At 46.9% G+C, this 19,472-nt stretch overlaps 1 protein-coding gene across 1 annotated transcript in view; it reads right to left on the reverse strand.

Moving 5' to 3' along the window:
* Positions 1-19,472, reverse strand: part of LOC147603838 (spatacsin carboxy-terminus protein) — a 131,734-nt gene that overhangs the window by 87,412 nt on the left and 24,850 nt on the right. The gene's annotated exons all lie outside the window — the stretch shown is intronic.

Here is a 19,472-nt window from a genome sequence, read left to right on the forward strand (position 1 = left end):
CGCTGTATGTCTAGAATGAATCTCCTCAGTATGCGCTGGTCTACTGCCTCAAAGATCTGGCGTAGTGAATGTGGCTCTCTGAATAAAATGGGATATCTCTCTCTGATGGCTGTATATGCTCTGCATCTGCATACATAATGCTCCTCACTCTCCACCTCCTCTCTGCACAATCTGCATACCCTCTCCTCTCGGGGGATCCGTGCTGCTCTGCCAGTCTCAATCTCCAATCGGTGTGATGAAACTCTAAGCTGACCAATAGCCACTCGAGAGCCGTGTGGTAAAAAGCCCTCCATGTATCTAGGCCTCTCTATAAATCCATCATCAGTGATACTCATGAAGTGATCTCTGTAGTATAGCATCTTCGGTGGAAGAGGCTCTGTAGGCAATATCCATGTCTCTCGTGTATAGAGCTGCCATAGATCCTGTCTCAATACTCTGTTCCTCTCACTATGAGAGAGACGGATATGTGGTGCATCCCTGTCATACTGGAATGGTGGTAGATGATCCATGTCTAGGCCATGCTGTGAGAACCAATGTGTGACCTGTGCATACCATGATCCTCTGTCTCTTGCCTCAGCCAGTTGTCTAGATGCCTCAAAAGCTCTGTATGACAATCTGTCCTGTGGCATCTCTCTGAATCTGTCTAGCAGGCATATAGTCTGAAATATGGCCTCTACCATCATAGGAGGCGCAGCAAACTCTGCTCGGATAATGTCATGAGGTACTGACGGTTTGCTGCGTATCATGCGTGCCATCATGAGGGCCTGTGGTCTCTCTATCTGTGTCCACCAATGGGTAGCAAGGCCTGGCGCCCATACCGCTGCTCCATACATCAATGCCGGTGTGACTAATGTGTCAAATAGCCACCCCTTCGTCCGGGGCTCCTGAACATGCGCCTGGTGGCACTGTCTTTCTAGCATAGCCAATGCTGCATATCCCCGTGTCAATCTAGCTCTGGCTGCTGAAGCGTGTGGCTGCTGCAGAGAAGGTAACCCCTAGGTACACGTATGATGTCACCACCTCCACCTGGCATCCTGCGAGAGTGAATGTCAGCTGGCTCCTGCCCTGTCTCGATGTATGAAAGACCATAACCTTGGTTTTCCCAAGGTTCACAGTAAGACCCCTCTGTGTGCAGAAATCATCGAGTGCATGTAGATGCTGCTGTAGACCACCTCGAGACTCAGACACATACAATATCATCAGCATAGAGCATAATATGTACTGAGGTACCTGCTAAATCAACTCCATCTCCGCCTCCCCGTGTAATGAAGTCAGCCACCTCATCAATGTATAACCCAAATAACGTGGGGGAAAGTGGGCATCCTTGCTTCACACCAATGGTGCTAGCAATGGTCTCGGACATACCTCCTGGACATCTGACTCGCCCAAAAACCTGCTCATATAATGCATAGATGCCCCATGTCATATCTGCTGGTATGCCAAGAGACTACAGGCGCTGAAAGAGCCTCTCTCGTGGTACTGTGTCAAATGCCTTGCGGAAATCCACAAAGCAGCAATAGAGCTTTCTCTTCCTCACTCTGGCCTGATCAATCATACATCTCAAAGTGAATACATGGTCAGTGGTAGAGAAAGCTCTCCTGAAGCCTGCCTGCCCTGATGAGCGTAAACCTGCTTGCTTAGCATATAAGCTAAGCTCTTGCTCCAGCACTGCACCATAGAGTTTGGCCAGCACGTGGCCAACCATAACCGTCCTGTAGTTGCTGGATCGAGCATATCCCCTGTTTTGTGAATCGGCACAATGGTGTGCATCGTCCACTCCGCAGGCAAACCCTCTGCTAGTGCCCTGTTAAACAGGTGTGCAAGAAAAGGAGCTAAAGAATCTACTGCATATATGAGATGCTCACCCTGCAGGCCCATATGGTCGGCGGCCCGTCCATGCTGTAGGCAGCGGATAGCTTCCTGTACCATCGAGTGGGTAAAGAAGCTAGCTGTGGTAGGTCGAGGCTCCTGTGGCTGAGGTATAGGTGGCTGCTGTGGGGCATGGTATAGGCCCTCTGCATATGTGTGCCATGTCTGTGGGTCTGCAATAGGTGTCGCGGTCCGGGGCTCTCTGAAGTGCCGCCATGAGACAGGGCTATCTCTACTCATGAAGAAATGAAAGATCTCTAGCTCCTGTATCTCTGCGAAGGCCCGCCTTTTGCGACGAGTAAGTCTCCTCATCTCTCTCCTCGACTCCTGCTCTGTGATGGCTCCCAAGGCTCTCTGTATGCGGAGCCGTGAGTATAGGGCTCTGCACTCGTCATCATACCATCTGTTCTGGGGCATAGTCCCAGGTCTCGCAGGCTCTCCTAAGTGTACACGATGTGGGAAGCTCTGTAATGCAGCCGTCTATAGGAGTGATGCCAGCTGGGCTGTAATGGTATCCATAGGTGCCAGGGGATCCATGAGTAGGAGCCCATCCTCTACTCTGCCAGTGTATATGTCTGCCATGTCATGTGTGAAGCAGATGGTAGTGTGTGGCGTCGGTATGTGGGGGGCTGGTGATACTGGTGATCCGGCTAGTGAAAATGCCAAGTATGTATGATCTGCCCCAATAGGACGAGGTGGAATGGAGAATGAGGTGACAAGCTGTGATGCCTCCAAAGACCCCATAATGTAGTCTACCACAGTGCCTCCGGTCCGTGTATGACCCCCATGTGGGAAGCATGTCAACCCTCCTGATCCCGGCCAATGTAGCATCCCGTTATAAATAATGAGACGATGCCTGGCTCCCAACTCTAGTAAGTGGTCCCCATAATGTCCTCTGTCTGGTCCAGTGTCCTCTGATGCCCGACTAGCCTACCTCACACTGTTTGCTTTGTGTGTGGGCATTGAAGTCGCCCGTAAGAAATACTTCCCCTAGTGTAGAATAATGCATAATCTCCTCTGACAGACAAGTGTATGGCGAGGCTCCTGTCTCCTCCTCCTGTGGCATGTCCTCTGTAATGACATAGGAGGATCCTGATGGAGAAAAGTAACATAGAGCTATGTATATAACCCTGTCCTGTGAGAGCTGTAAGCTGATCCACATGTATCTGGCCTCTGGATCCTGTGCTACCACTCTCAGTCTCCCCTGTAGCTCCCGTCTGAATAGAACTGCTACTCCCCCCGACCCTCTCGAGGTACCCTGGCGTGTGGTCCTCCTGTATGCTGACTCCCACTAGAATCCCTCTACTCGAGGTAGCCCTCTCTCTGGGCTCTGATGTGTCTCTGTCAAAAGTATGATGTCTCTTCCCACCATAACATGCTCCAGTCGTCCAGGCTGCACCCATAGTGAACCATTACAGTTCCATACTGCCATGTGTATCTCTGTCAGTGGCCTGGTCTGTGTCCCATAGGCCCCAAACCGCTAATCCATGGGCCGGCCATCAATGATGACCCGACCATCTCGATAGAAGGCCTTCTTGCCTTCTCTCCTCGCATGTAAGACTCGTGGCATGCAAGTTCTCCTATGCTCAAGCTGCATCCTCGTGAGATCATCATCCAAGAAAATAGGAGCTCCCTCTAAACCCCGTAATATGACCCTCTTCCTCATGAAGGTGACCCTCTCCGTCTCTCCTGCAAACTGTAGGATGAGGGCTCGCTTGCGTGTTGAGTCTTTCCCGGCTCTCCATGCTTTGGTGAAGGGGAGAGGGTGCTCTTCCTTGTAGCCGAGCTTCATGCATAGAAGCTGTCCATCTTTCTCGGGAGTGGAGTCGGGTGTCTCGGCTATACCTCTGACTCGAATGTTGAGGCGGCGGGCATGCCTCATCTTCTCCTCCTCAATGGTGGTGTGAATGATTTGGTGTTCTTCCCTATAGATTTGGGGCTCCCATGAGTAAAAATGGAAAGAGAAGGCTATGATGACAAGTGGAGAGCTGACGTGACAAGTGTGAGGACACTTGTCTAACTTTGATCCACTGTCTTGCCACATGTCCGAATTTAAGAGATGGTTCCTCCCATAAACTTCATCTCTTAAAATATCTCAACTCGTAGACATTCTGTCAAAGGTGCTTAAGAAAGCCCCCCCCCCCCCCCATTTGCCTAGATTATGGAGTAATGACGCGAACAGAATTTCCATCAGAGTCGAGCCAAAAATAGCAACTCTCCTAAATTTTAAGAGTGTGATCATTTGTATTCCAGGATAATCCCCCATTCCCAAAGCTTGTACTTTCCAAATATTTAGAGGTCCTGGAGTCCACCAACCCCCTTTCATACTAGGAAATGTCTAGGCTAGTCGCTGGTGACATCTTCCCCAGCTTCTCAAAAGTTGTCCCCAACTTTAAGCTTCAAGCCATATATCCAAGATATAATCATATCCCATCAAGTGGGCGAGATGAGATAGTCTCAAAAATCCAATATAACTGTAAGAATCCATGTCCCAGATAATTGGGAGAGACTAAATAAGCCTCCATAATACAAATATCAAAATCATGTCCCAAATAAATGGGCAAGACAAAACAGTTCCATAAGTCTAGATAGCATAATCATGTTGGGCGAGACAAAACAGTCCCATAATACCAGAACCTGTCTACTGATTCTTGGCGTAGACATAAGTTCCTTGCCAACAAGGCGTCAATCCACATGACCCTTGGTGTAGACATAAGTCCCCTACCAACCAGGCGTCATGTCTACTCTACCACTTGTATTCCATTTCGGTACTCTAACCACACACCTTGAATGAGAGGTGGACTCAAGTGTGAAACATAAGATGAGAATTACTTACATGCATAGTTATCTTGGTGCTCCATAAACTTTTCTACTACACATAGTTATAGGCATTTCAGACACCAATAGAAATCCAGAGAGAAATCCATGATCCATGAGATAACCATGAGTTCCATAAGTCCAATGCATCTCAAATAAACGGAGCCCAAAAAGAATAATCCATCCCAGTAAAAGTGAGCCATAAACGTGAGGATGAATCCAAATCCCTAGAAAAGAAGTCCAGGAACCCATAGACCAGTATACCATAAACCTGTATACCATACTTCCATAAGGAAGTCCAACAATGCATGGAGAAGATCCAATCTGTCCATAAAGAAGCTCCATAACCAATGGATGTCCACAAGGAAACTCCATATCCAAACTCAAGTATGCACCATAAAACCACTATATGAGAACGGCATACCAAACAATGTATAGAAAGAGTGCTCAAGCACAAGTCCCCAGAGTACCCTTCCTCCATCACGTATCATGGACTAGGTGACATGGTATCCCTTGCCAATTGGCCTTACAAGAATACACACATGTACATAACCAACCAAGTCCCCGTTCATGAAGCTATACCAGTAGTAGATCCAATGGAAAGACAATCCTCCAGGCGTTGACGTTTCCAAACAAGTACACGAGGTACTAGACCCAATGGAAAGCCAATTCTCCAAGCGTTGACAATTCGAGACATGTGCACCCAACGGAAAGCCAAGTCACTAGATATTTCGAGCATGAACACATCGAGTCCCACCGGAACATCCAATCCCAAACATGACATTCTAGGTCAAGACCCAGCGGAACATGAACTCCCAAACATTCCAGGCATGAACGCGTCAAGTCCCAGCGGAAGATCGTGTCCACAGTATCACATGACAAGGCATCAATCCCATGCATAAGCATAAACCAATAACCATGGACGCCACAATCCAATGCATACACACAGTCAGAAAATCATGTACAACAATACAATTCCAATGAACTCACCAAAGTATGAAGTCTTTCGATCATAGTACTACCATGCAGTAAGACCACAACTATGCGTGTCCCATACCACGCAAAATATTGGTTTGTAAAGCCGGCAACCTGTAGACCCATACTGGTATGGTCAATGCAAATGAGTTGTCATACCAAACCATTACCATAATTCTACCACATGCTCCGTGCTGGCCACACACCTTGGAGTAGAGGTGGACTTAAATTCATAAAAGCATCATATCCATGAGATATCCAAATATTTCTTCTCTATAAGCTCGGATAGATTCGTCCATAGAAATTGCTTACGAAGCCCAATATCTATATAAATCTCGTCCAAGAAAGAAATCTCCATAGATACATCCAAATAATCCATTAACGTGGTCCATAGTTCAAATAACAATCGCTTCCATAGAGTAATACATCATTTCCCATCTGTGGAAGGTCATACGAAACCATATAGACCAAGCTCATAAATGCTCTCCTGAAACAAACTCAAGAAAACATACCATTTTCTCCTTGCAAACATCCAAGGATAAGGTGTCCAAAAATCCCATGTAACAATCTTGCAAGAGAAGGAAAGGAATACTTAGCTTTTCTTGGCCAGTTCGTTATAAAGCCCAATAGATGCATCTCCATATAGGTTCGTCATAAAGCCCAATAGATGCATCTCCATATAGGTTATCTTGAGCTTGATGAAATGATCCATGATATCAATATAGAAGAGAATACCAGCATGCATAATAAAGCCAATTCAATGCTTTTAAAATAGATTTCACAAATCCATAGAGCATGTTGACTTATGCTCATGCTCTTGACGCATAATTTCTCCCACAAGTGGATAGGTTGACCGTATTTAACTTTGTGGTACCAACCCATGTACTTGCTGTACTACCAACTAAATGGAGGGGGCTGTAGCCCTCAAATCAGCCAGTACAACCTCCATTCAGTTGGTACAGCAAATACAGAATCTGAAACAGCAGGTACGGGAAAACGACCGAAGGCACCTGAGATCTACCATGAAACCCCGGCAAGGGGGAGGCTCAGGCAAGCCCTTAGCATGCTCGGGGTTAAGTATCGTCCTTGCAGCTGTCATACAGGTCAAGAGCGAAAAGAAGTGATCAGCAGCAGCTCTGAAGGGCGAGCGGGCTCGAACCATTTAAATTGGCTTGGCGGTATGGCAGCAAGTTGACTAGGCCGGGGATCCGGTACGGCCCTCCATTCAGCCAGTACAACAAGTACATGGGCTAGTACAGGAGATAAAGTGGCTGGTATAGCAGGTACAGGGGCTGATGCACTAGGTATAGTGGCTGGTACAAGTACAAGGGCTGGAAATCGTAATACAATGATTAAATACCCTTTCCTTCAGTATTTCTTCACGATGGAAGTCTTCAAAACAGTCCCCAACAACAGGTATACTTCACGAGCAGCCTTTAAGAGAGAGAGAAAGAGAGCAGCCAGCAATAGGGCAGCCTGTAATGGTGGTAGAGAGCCATAACCTTGGAGTAGAGAACCACCAAGAATAGAGAGGACGTGCCAACATGGTAGAGGCTAGTTTGCACTGGTAGAGCCTCTCCAAATGAAGAGCGAGGGCTCCAATTTATAGATTTGGGGCTTCCATGAGTGAAAATGGAAAGAGAAGGCTATGATGACAAGTGGAGAGATGAGGTGACAAGTCTGAGGACACTTGTCTCACTTTCTTGCCACATGTCCCAATTCAAGAGATGGTTCCCTCCAAAACTTCATCTCTAAAAATATGTCAACTCGTAGACATTATGTCAAAGGTGCTTAAGGAAGCTCCCCCATTTGCCTAGCTTATGGAGTAATGTCGTGAACAGAATTTCCATCGTAGTCGGGCCAAAAATAGCAACTCTCCTAAATTTTAGGAGTGTGATCCTTTGTATTCCAGAATAACCCCCCATTCCAAACGCTTGTACTTTCCAAATATTTAGACATCTTGGAGTCCACCAACCCCCTTTCATACTAAAAAAATGTCCAAGCTGGTGTACTCGTGGTCTACAGTACCCCTTTTCCCCACACAAACACCTTTGCCCCTTTCTTGTTCACCCCACCGGGCTCTTGTGAAGGCCTCCCTTTGTTTTGCCTACTTGAGCTGCCCCGGCTCAACATCCACCTCCTATTTTCTATAATTGCAAAAGGAATACAAAGTAAAACAAGAATTTCCTTGACCGTCCAAGCAGCTATGCAAGGTAGCCAGTCCAAGCCCTCCATCCCAACGACATCGCAAAGGACAACCTCCGCCCAAATCGACATCAAATGGTGAGAAAACTCCTCTCTAATGCTACACAGCGAGAGAATACCAGGAATCACCGCCTCTTGTTCAAATGGCATCAAATGAACAAGAGACAATCCATTGCCTAGGTGACAACACCCAAGGAGACTCCAAAGTTTTAGGTGTAGCATATCACCCAAAAAGATCTTTTGGGTGTGGCACATCACCCAAGCAGGCCTGAATCTGAAATTAGGGTGTGTGCCATGTTTCCTTGTTGTAGAGCACCTCCACACGCTCCAAAATCAGGATCTTACCTCAAAAACGTCCTATGCATGAGGAATTGCCGGGGTTAGGTGAAAGAAGGGCTCCCAAGCATAGAAACTAGCCAAATGTTAGGTGGAGAAGCGTGGACAGCCCAGCATTGCTTAATTGGGAAGGCGGACAGCCCATGATTGCTAAAAGAGGGTGCCCATGGTTAAAAATTGTGGGAACATGCCCAATGCATAAAATCTGGTCCGGTGTCCATTTGGTGTCCACACATATTAATAAGTGTGTTCGAACCCTTATTATCATAAGTGAAAATATTACTGAGTCCCAAAGTTGAGATTTTTTGGCCACACTTCCTAGCCCATTTTTTGATCCCTGTAAGATGCCAACCACTAGTCAACATACAATTACAAACACACGGTCTTGCACGTGGTAGTTACGAGCATTCCCAACAATGCAAGACTAACTCGAGGTTGCATATCCAGCACAAGGAAATAGGTCACAAAACTAGCAGTTTCTCTAACTAACAAACAACCATAAATGATGCAAATGGATGTACAACTTGGAGATTCCCCATTCTCATATCAAGTACAAATACCTAAAGTCCCAGACATCTGAAAGACCCAATTCCGATGTATGCACAGTACATCTAAAGACACACATAGGCCTTTTGTGACTTGTCCAACCCATGCTAGAGACAGCCACCACTGCCCAACGGGGGTAATGCACACCAGCGCAGCCAGCCAGCACCACAAACAAGGGATACCTCACTCGCCCAGCCAGCAGTACCCTAATCCTTGTAGCAGGTCCTAGGTGTTACATACCCAGTGCTAATCCTCAAGATTAGTGACCTAGTCCGGGAGGGTCCTCGGTTTATGCGAAAGCAGGCTAATAAGTGCAACTAAGGCTATTATTAATAAATCCATGTGTACTAGCTATTAATTACAAGATGGTTAATTATAGCAACAGTGAGTACTATATAAGTGGAAGTTGGAACATGGGTTATTATTGTCATAACCCCACTATTGATCAAGGTTCGATCAAGACTCTAGCCACGTATGTGGCAGAGCATAGATCGGCATGCCGAAGGCCCCTATGGGACAGACCGGCATGGATCCATGGGACTTAGACCTTAGCCTCTAGCACAAGGTTGCTACGAAGCATAGAACCTACGGTTGGGAGGAGAGTTGGCTTGCACCCCTCTTAGGGGATTTGTACTAACTACTTGTATTTGTATTTAGGAGATCCATGTGCTAAGGTTGATTTGAGGCATACTCGTTGAAGGAGGCGAGATCACATTGGTCCAGTCCCCGTTGGCCCAGTGGAAGGGTGAGGTGAGGTGCATCCACTCAGATAGCATGGGACTCTCTACACCATGCCTAAGTTTTCATCTCAAGAAAAAAAGCTTATGCTTTCATGGGTTCTATGAGAGGGGGAATTGTTGGAATGAAGGCTGCACTCAAGCGCACACGCGCGCGCGCGCACACACACACACACAAGCAATCGTGAGAGTACAAGGAGAGGCACAAACTTCAATGAATTAGATACGTACCACAGTACAATATAAGCAAAACTTATAAGTAAAATAAGGGCAAGCTCACATGCATAAGAGCTCGAGGAGAAAAACCCCTCTTATGGAGGGAAAAAGTGCCTCATCTGGTCCTATTGGTGTTCACCCATCACTACCCCTGCATCTGGAACCAAATCCCCAGTGAACATGTACAGGGATGGCTCATCAATCCCCAAAAGACAACAAGCCCAAAGCTTAGTGGAAAGCTTTGAACTTTTCACAAGGAGGTGCCTCATGAGCAAATCTGCCAAGTTATCATGTGTAGGCACATATACCAAGCTGATCTCTCATGTAAAGAGTCTTTCTTTGACAGAGTGATAATGCACCTCCATATGCTTAGTGCGCGCATGAAATACGGGGTTTCTCACAACTGCCAATGCACTCTGACTGTCGGTAAAGATAACAGGCGAGTACTATTGTCCTACACCCAAATCAGCCATAAGGTGTCTCAGCCAAACACACTCAACTATAGCTGTAAAAGCTACCCTATACTCAACTTCACAGTTGGAAGTGGTCACTGTTGGCTATTTCTTGCTGAGCCATGATATACATGATCCACCAAGACGAAAGGAAAAGTCATTAGTGGACACTCTAGTGTCATAGCAACTAGCCCGATCTGAATCACAAAAGGCATGGAGCTGTGAATCACCCCCCTGGGATAGAATAAGCCAAGACACTAAGTGCCCTATAAGTAGCAGAAAACCTGTTTAACAGCCTGCAAATGCCTGAAACCTGGGCTGTGCATAAACCTACTCAACTGTGAGACCCCAAACTAAATGACTCGTCTCATATTGCACGCATCCAACATCCAATCGGACACAAAGTGGCATCAAATGAATCTCCACGTTCTTTAAGACTAAGCCTGGCACCTATCTCAAGTCGTGTAGCCACAAGGTTACAGTCTTCAAGCCGAAACCTTCTTAGCAGCTTCTATATATACTTAGACTGCAACAAAACAATGCCATCATCATTGGATAAACTGAATGCCCAAATGATAGTGCAACGAACCCAGATTAGACATCTAAAATGTACCATGTAACTCAGCCTTAGAGGCTGAAATATGATCCACATCAGGGCCGATGAGCAGCATGTCATCAACATGCAAGACGATCACCAAGAATAAATCCCAAGTCCTCTTTACTTGGTGCGAAAGCATCAGCCACTAACAATCCGGCACCTCCTCCTTTTACTTTTCCAGCCTCTTTCCACACTCATTGATGTAGTGTCCAAGCTTGCTGCAGTAGTTTCATTTACCCTTCTTCTTTTTGCCCCCCTTCTCAGCATCCTTGCCAAAGGACTGAGCAAGATAAACCTAGGGCTTAGAACCCCCCTCTAAAAAGGCTTATCCTTGCCTCATTGATTCGTGATATAAGCTTGATCCCTTAAGCGCATGACATTCCTATTATGCCTTGATAGCTCTTGAGCACAAAGACCAACTCATCAAAAGTAAGCGTGTTTGGATTACCCTTCATCAAGAGCCTTATGGTCAAGGCACAACTCTGATAGGAATCATGCAATGCATTCATGACTACGGGCACTAGTGAACCGTCTTGATAAGCCTCATCAAGGCTGGCCAATTGCTCTCTTAAATCCTTGATCTTTGTTTAAGTAAGCATACATTGCATCTCCCTCATTCATATGCTCTGACTCTAGGTGCCTTCTCAAATAGCCTACCTTAGCCTCATTGCGTTCACGGTACAAAGATGCGAGTGCATCCCATGCCTACTTGACAATGTCACAAGAGCGAATATGCGGGAAAATGGACTTCTTCACAAGCAATCACTACATGTGCATGTCCATCTCTTCCATCCCATCTAGCTTGGGACAGAGTAGGAGCTGGACCAACATCAGCACCGCCAGTACATGTTGTACTCCTTGAACCACCTGTATGTGATGAGCCACGTGTACGAGTAGAAAGAACCATCCAACTTATCCTCTTCTGTCATTGCCAACCATTACTCAAAACAAATGCACTATCTGCGCAAAACAAATGCCCCTGCACGATGTATTGCAAACACCCAATGTCCACTGAATAGCAACTTTGAGAGATGCCAAGTGACCCACTGGTGGCAAAGACCTGCAAATGTACTGAAATGACAAAGCATAGGGATAGAAAAGTTATCTAAATAGAGGCTTGCTGACAAAAAAGTCAGGTTTGAGAGTCGTCCGGATGCCGAATGAAATACAGGTGTGGAAGGATTTCTTACTTGCCTGCATCTCAGCCCGCAGCCCCACCCATGGCGGCCTGTGGCCTCCTGGATTGTCAATGTAGCCCCAACCCGCAAAATGATTAGTATGGGTTTCTCCTTTCTCTAAGCACAACATCCCTCTGGTGATCCTCAGCATCCAAGAGGATTCCCCCCACCCGGCCTTCATAGTTGCTGACTGAGGCCAGCGTTTGCCCAACTCAAACCTCACAGGCGAGTACCCCCACCCTCCGCCCATACGTGGCACATCAACGCCTCCCCCTCTGGAGGTTGCAGACGATCCGACATAGCAACTATGGCTCGGGAGAACCATCCCCTGGCCAAACTTCAGCGGGATCCAAGGGAGTGGTGCTGGCAGGACCCGACCATCCGCCACTCCTGGCATCCCCTTTTTTCAATGCTCGGCGCATCTAGGCCACCCCATTCTATTAGACAAGCTAGATGGTACACTTGCGGCTGCTGCAAGCTGGCAGACCCAGGGCATTTCCACCGATTTTCATAAGGACTACTACTAGCACCTGCTTTGCGACAGCCTAGCACACCGCACTCTTGCAATGGGCACGTGGCTGGCTGTCGCAGGTCGGCCAGCCTTATACAGCCGCCACTGCACCCCATTTGAGTCACGACGACATTGCCTTTGGGGCTGCCCAAAGGCATAGCAGATTTGGTCAAGGATTCTCCAGCTGATCACCTCAAAACCCAGCATTCTCCGCTTCGTCAGGTGGTGCATCATTGCATGGGCCACGGAGGTGGGTGCGACTACTCTATTGGTATAGGTCTCGCCCTTCAAATGACTCATTTTCAGATCTCGTCCATCCCTGCTTCCTCGACTCCAGTCCCCTAGTGGACCCCAGAAACCTATGTGAGTCACAGGTGGAAGCTTATCAGTAGTATGGCATCTGGCAGACCCAAAGCACCAAGGCCATAGATGGATCCATCACTCTGCCTGCAGAGATGATCCGCTTCATTTGTACAGACATTATCCACACCCTCCCGGGTGGGAGCTCCTCACAAGCGACTCGACTCAGATGCAACAGCATCGCATAGCCTTCCTGCACACCTGGAGTCCAGCCCCTTCACTAGGGGGGGTGAAAGACTGATCTGGCATTACAGGCCCATAAAGTGGATTTTCCACCCCCTCAACCATCGTAGCCTCCCTTCAACAGCGGCCAGCCAGAGAGAGAGCCCCCCTCATGTTTTTTGGTTTCCATACACCTCGCATGAGGGTCTTTTGTACTGGATCAGCCTCAGGGTTGTAGTATGCAGTACGCAGACATTTTCTTTGACTATTGAAGAATATTTTCTTTTAGGGGGGTAGTGTTAGCATATATCATCTCCTGTTGGTGGCTTTTCTGGTGCTTATGGGGGGGCATTTCTATGCTCAGGCATTCCCCATATTCTCATATTTTTCCCTATTTTATGAGCCTTTGATGTGGGTTGCCCACCCATTTTATGGAGTATTTCACCTATTTTCAGGTCATGTAGGCCACTAGGAGGCAGTCGACCAGTTCATGATGGAGTATATATATGGGTTGCCCTCTTCCTCATTTTATCATCATTCCTTGATCATTCTTGGTGAGCACCTTCAGCTCTTTGCCTACGGAGTCCATTCCTCGCCTACAGGCTGGTTGTATCCACTCTTTTCTTGAGATTAGCACATCAACGTTTTGCTCATCTCTCTCTTGGAGCTTCAGCGTTTTTGTCATTCGTCTACATCTTTCCGCTGCCCTCTGACATGGTATCAGAGCCCAGAGACATCTAGACCTGGAATCGCTGATTGGAGGCTGATTCGTGCTGATTTTCTGCATTTTCACGCAATCTTGGTGGCTGTCCGCAATGATTCATACTTGCGTTTTCTTCTCCGGAGAGGCAGATCTGTGTTTTCTGCGTTTTTTTCTCCTCTCCACTCTCTTTTTTTCCCGCCCACCCTCCCTACAATTGCAAAGAGCAGCTCTTGGGCTGTTTTGGTGGCTGCATTTTTCAGAGGAGGTACACCATGGCTCTCATCCAACCCCGGACGTTTCCAACACCCACTCTTCCGACTTTTCCTTCAGATGCCAAGTTGGATGGCACAAACTACGACATCTAGAAAGTCATGGTGAAAGCAGTCTTGGATCTTTTGGGATTCATCACTCGACCAGTCCTCCGGCCCAACCCGGGCACCACAGAGGAGGAGGATACGAGGGATGCCCTTATGCACGAAGTTGCTCTATGGGATCGGCTTAATGCCTGTGATCGGTCATTCATTCTACTGAACTCTCAACCCTCAATCATCGCTCACATCAAACAGGATACCCCTGCACATGTTGCATGGAAGAGACTCCCGACATCTACGACCGGAAGACACCCATGAAGAGAGTTTCCCTAGAGCTTCAAATGTTGAAGCTTTCACCCACTGATTCTACTTCTATGCGGGATCACATCAACAAACTGGAGTCATTGCAATCTGAGATTTCTGGGTGCGGAAAGGAGATTTCCTCTAAGGATATGGCCATCCGGTTACTTGCTCAGTTGCCCCCGAAATATTAGAGTTTCTATTCTTCACTTCTTACCTCAGGACGGACGGAGACCATTACCTCGGATGAGCTGGTGCCTATGGTCCTTGATTAGGATGATAAGGAGAGCAAATTCAGGGATTCTTCTTCAAAGAAACGTACCGAGGCTTTTATTGGACAGAGAGGGGGGCAGCCTAACAGTGGCAAACGTGGGGCACCTCCTAAGGATTCTAAGAACTCCAAAGACTCCAAGGATGCAAACCAAAAGGGGTCTTCAACTTCTAATTCTAATCAGAAGGTTTGTGATTATTGCTCCAAACAAGTGGTGGAGTTTATGGAGGACTCACTAATCATTCGGGACCCTCTCACTGACAAGATCCTTTGGCAAGGCATCGAGGACCATGGCCTCTACAAACTTGCGCCTCTTTACTCTCACGCAGCTACCCACACAAGTGACCTTTCGAATGCTAGATTTGGACATCTTCATTTGGAGGCCTTGCGGAAGGCTTTTCGGGAGCAACTGGTGGATGGATTAGCAGATGTTGGCACACGTGAGGACCCTTGTCACTCTTGCCTCAAAGGGAAACATCATTGGGAGGCCTTTCTAAAGAAGGCTACACCGCAAGCTACAGCACCTCTGGAGTTCGTTCATGCGGATTTGTGTGGCCCGATGCACACTCCGTCTCTTGGTTTTGCCAATTATGTTTTTCTCTTGGTTGATGATTATAGCCAGTATACATGGGCCTCTTTTCTCAATTCCAAAGATGAAACGTTCGACAGATTCCGACAGATTCCAAACATGGAGAACCTTGGTGTAGAAACAATCGGGACACTCTGTCTTGACATTCTGAGCCAACAAAGGCGGCCAGTTTACTTCTCGTCAATTTAACCGGTATTGTGAGCTACATGGCATTCAAAGGGAGTTTGCCAACACAGGTACTCCTCCAGAGAACGGCGTGGTGGAGTGGAAGAACCGAAAGGTGATTGAGATGGCTCGGACTACGTTGGAAAATCAAAGTCTTCCTCAAAAGCTTTGGGCAGAGGCAGTTGCTACTACTGTTTATATTCTTAATCGGTCCCCTACTACTGCTGTTCCAAGACAGACCCCCTTTCAAGCCTACCTTGGTAGAAAATCCACAGTTTCACATTTTTGGGTTTTTGGTCTGATGCATTTATTCATGTACCTGATGGTGATAGGGGGAAGCTGGACACTAAGTCCAAGCATCATACTTTGGCTGGTTACAGCTCAGAATCTAAAGGTTATCAGCTCTACAATCCTGCAACCTCGAAGATCATTGTTAGCAGAGATGTGGTGGTTGATGAGACTTCATCTTCCGCTGTAGAGGGGACGTCTTCAGGGGTTGATTTGACTCAGCCTCTCCTTGGTTCCTCGTTGGATCCTCCTGTTCCACTTCCTCGGTTTGACCCAGCACGTCCTTGAGCACCTCAGGCGGAGGAATCATCCGACATTGATTAGGAGGAGGAGATTTTGATGGATGCTCCACAGCAAGCTTCATCTCAAGACCAAGGTTCGACTTCTGATGGGGGGTCTCGGATTTCCAATTGGTTGTACCACACGTTGTAGGACTCGGGGGTAACACGGTTGCCTTCACCTCCAGCAGAGAGTCCCCGTCGATCGGAGTGGTTGCGTACCACGACATCATCTCAGGAAAACCTGTGCGTCAATTATGCACTAATGTCACGCATCCAGGACTCGGAACCTAATCATATTGGGGAGACACTTTCCAAACCGACTTGGAAGCACGCCATGGAAGTGGAGCTTGACTCTATTGAGCGGAATTAGACTTAGGAGCTGGTTCCTAGACTGGCAAAAAGGAAGATCTGTCATCTCAAATTCTTGACTGAGGGCAACCTTTGTGTGAGCAATGTGTGCTGCATGGCTGCTTGTGATGATTAAGTCGTCCACATAGAGAATGATGAGAGTATACAACACTTTCTCGGGATAAATGTAGAGATTTGGATCAGTCGCCAACCGCTTGAAACCCTTCTGTTGAAAGAAGGCATCAATCTTCTCATACCAAGCCTTAGGGGGCTTGTTTCAAACCATATAAGGCCTTTTTCAGCCTGTAGACCATACCTTTGGAGCAGTGTTGCATAGAAACGCGTTTCATACAGTTTCAAAACGTACGAAACGTTTCGAAACGTTTCGTACAGTATGAAACGCGTTTCATACATCATGCAGTTTTTAAAAACCTTAAAAAACGTTTCCTTTCGTGAATCGTACGGCGTAGTTCATTCACGCTTCCCAGTGGCGGCCGCCTGTGAGTTTGCCGATTTGTGTGCCATCCTTCGATTCCTTCCATCGCTTGTGTCGGCCCCCTGCTCCTTGGTGTCCTTGGGCCTTGTGGAGGTCTTCCAAAGAGGTAATGTCATGTTTTGCTTTAAGTTGGTTTTCTCTGCACAACTCACAAAGCAGCACACTTTTTTCTCTTCCATCAATATTTATGGCATATCTTCCACGGTCCACCCTTGCTCTATTGAGATTAGTTTATGTTATGTGTCGCACTTGCAGGGCCAACAATCTGCATTTATCCCCGCCTTGTAGGATGCCTCGAACAGGTGATTCTCTTTGGAACAATGTCACCTTCGAGTCTAGATATGGTGGCTCAGGCTCCGAAAAGTGGAAATGCAACTTTTGTGCTGATAAGCACCATGGTAGTGTCACCAGGTTGAAGGCACATTTGTCACAAACAAAGGGTTTCGGCATTGGGCCATGTAAGCATGTGCCACAAGAAATCTATGATAGCCTCAAGGCTTGGAAGGCCATGCAGCTAGGTATCCCCATTGAGGATATCCCCAATCTGGGAGAGCCTGAAGTACCTCTAGAGGATGAGGCCTTTGAGGACTCGGCTACTGGCAGTGACCTTGAGAGTGAGGCTGCAGAGGCAGAAGATGCAGATGAGGATGAGGATGAGCATGAGGATGCAGATGAGGATGCAGATAGTAGCTAGCAGCTGCCAGTATCATTTTATTTGGACATGTTATTTAGTTTGAACTTTGGACATGTTATTTATTTTGATCTTGGATTTTGAGTCATGACTCATCACCCACGTGGTGATGCTTTTGATTTTTGTTTAGTCATCAGTGATCACCCACGTGATTTGTGATATCATCATATCTTACATGTATTTTGTTTTTATTGAAATGAATTCAATGTGGTCTCTTATAAGTTATGTCAACAGTTTTTTCTTTTGTATATTTCAAGTAAAAAATATACATGGTTTTTCTGTTTTGCATGAAACCTTTTTGTACCCGTTTCTTACCTTTTATGAAACGTTTCAAAACGTATGAAACCCGTTTCATACCTGCCGTTTCTGAAACGCCTGGCAACTATGCTTTGGAGCCAGGAACTTGAAATCGCGAGGGTTGTTCCACATAAACTTTCTCCTTTAGCTCCCCATTGAGGAATGATGACTTGACATCCGTTTGAAAGATGGGAGTGTGCAACAAGAGCAAGAACAGTCCGTATGGTCGCCATCTGAGTAGTCGGTGCAAAGGTATCATCAAAACTCACACTAGCTATTCTGAGAATAGCCTTTGGCCACAAGCCTGACCTTATGCTTATCTATAGTCCCATTTGATTTATACTTGGTCTTATAGATCCACTTGACACCAAACACCACTTCTTTCTTGGATTGGAGATTTTTCAGCGCTCAGATGGCATATTCATCTCACAGTAGTGGTATGTTACAGACCTGTTGGAGGCTTTCAGGATGACAAATTGTAAGCCCATCACTCCCCAATGGACCCCGGCATCAAACTTTCTTCTGGATCTGATCCAGTGCAAACACACCTCTGCATAGGAAACTAATTGGTTCCTTGATTTGGTTGCTCAACACCGCCTAATTGTGCATTTGTGGCGGGAACTCTCAGTGCTTTCATGCAGGCACCATTGGACACTCATTGGCAGGCAGCACTCCATGTGTTGCGGTGCTTGAAAGGTGCGAAGGATTTTGGCATTTTCTATGGAGAGGGGACCACTTTGTGTGGCTGGAGCGACTCCGACTAGGCTCAAGATGCGGATTCTCGACGATCCACTATAGGGTATTGATTTACTCTTGGATCTAGAGCCATTTCATGGACGAGTAAAAATCAGCCTATGGTGGCGCTTTCATCGACTGAGACGGAGTATCGAGCGGCTTGTTCGGCTACTTGTGAGGTGATTTGGTAGTGGCGGCTACTTGAGGAGATCAGTTTTTGACAGCAGCAGCCTACCCTTATCTCATGCGACAACCAGCGTTGCTTGGCTATTGCTAAGAATATTTCATGCACAGACCAAGCATATAGAGATCCAGTACCACTATGTGCGGGAGCAGATCTTGGAGGGAGACATTATCCTTGAATATTGTCCTACCTAGGACAACGTTGCAGACTTATTCATCACCAAAGGATTATCTCAGTCATCTATCGACGTTCATGGCAGCTCCTTGGGTCTTGGGCCACCCCCAAGACCTGAGAGGGGGTGTTAGCATATATCATCTCCTATTGGTGGCTTTTCTAGTGTTTATGGGGGGCATTTCTATGCTCAGGCATTCCCCATTTTTCCCTATTTTATGGGCCTTTGATGTGGGTTGCCCACCCATTTTATGGAGTATTTCACCTATTTTCAGATCGTGTAGGCCACTAGGAGGCAGTCAGGAGTATACATATGGGCTTCCCTTTTCCTCATTTTATCATCCTTCCTTGATCATTCTTGGTGAGCACCTTCAGCCCTCTGCCTACGGAGTCCACTCCTCGCCTACGGGCTGGTTGTATCCACTCTTTTCTTGAGATTAGTACATCAGCGTTTTGCTGTTTTCACTCATCTCTCTCTTGGAGCTTCAGCTTTTTTGTCATTTGTCTACATCTTTCCGCTGCCCTCTGACAAGGAGATGGCCTTCTTCTTGGACAAGGTTTCATGCTTATGGAAGTCTTGAAGGCTTTGCTCTAGACTCAACTAAGAAGGACATTGCAGATGGGCCAACTCTTGTGAACTTCAGCTAATTATGACTTACTCAAGAGTCAAACCCACAAAG

The sequence above is a fragment of the Cibotium barometz genome, chromosome 63, assembly GCF_041138505.1.
Source record: "Cibotium barometz isolate CiBa-2024 chromosome 63, ASM4113850v1, whole genome shotgun sequence".
NCBI lineage: Eukaryota > Viridiplantae > Streptophyta > Polypodiopsida > Cyatheales > Cibotiaceae > Cibotium > Cibotium barometz.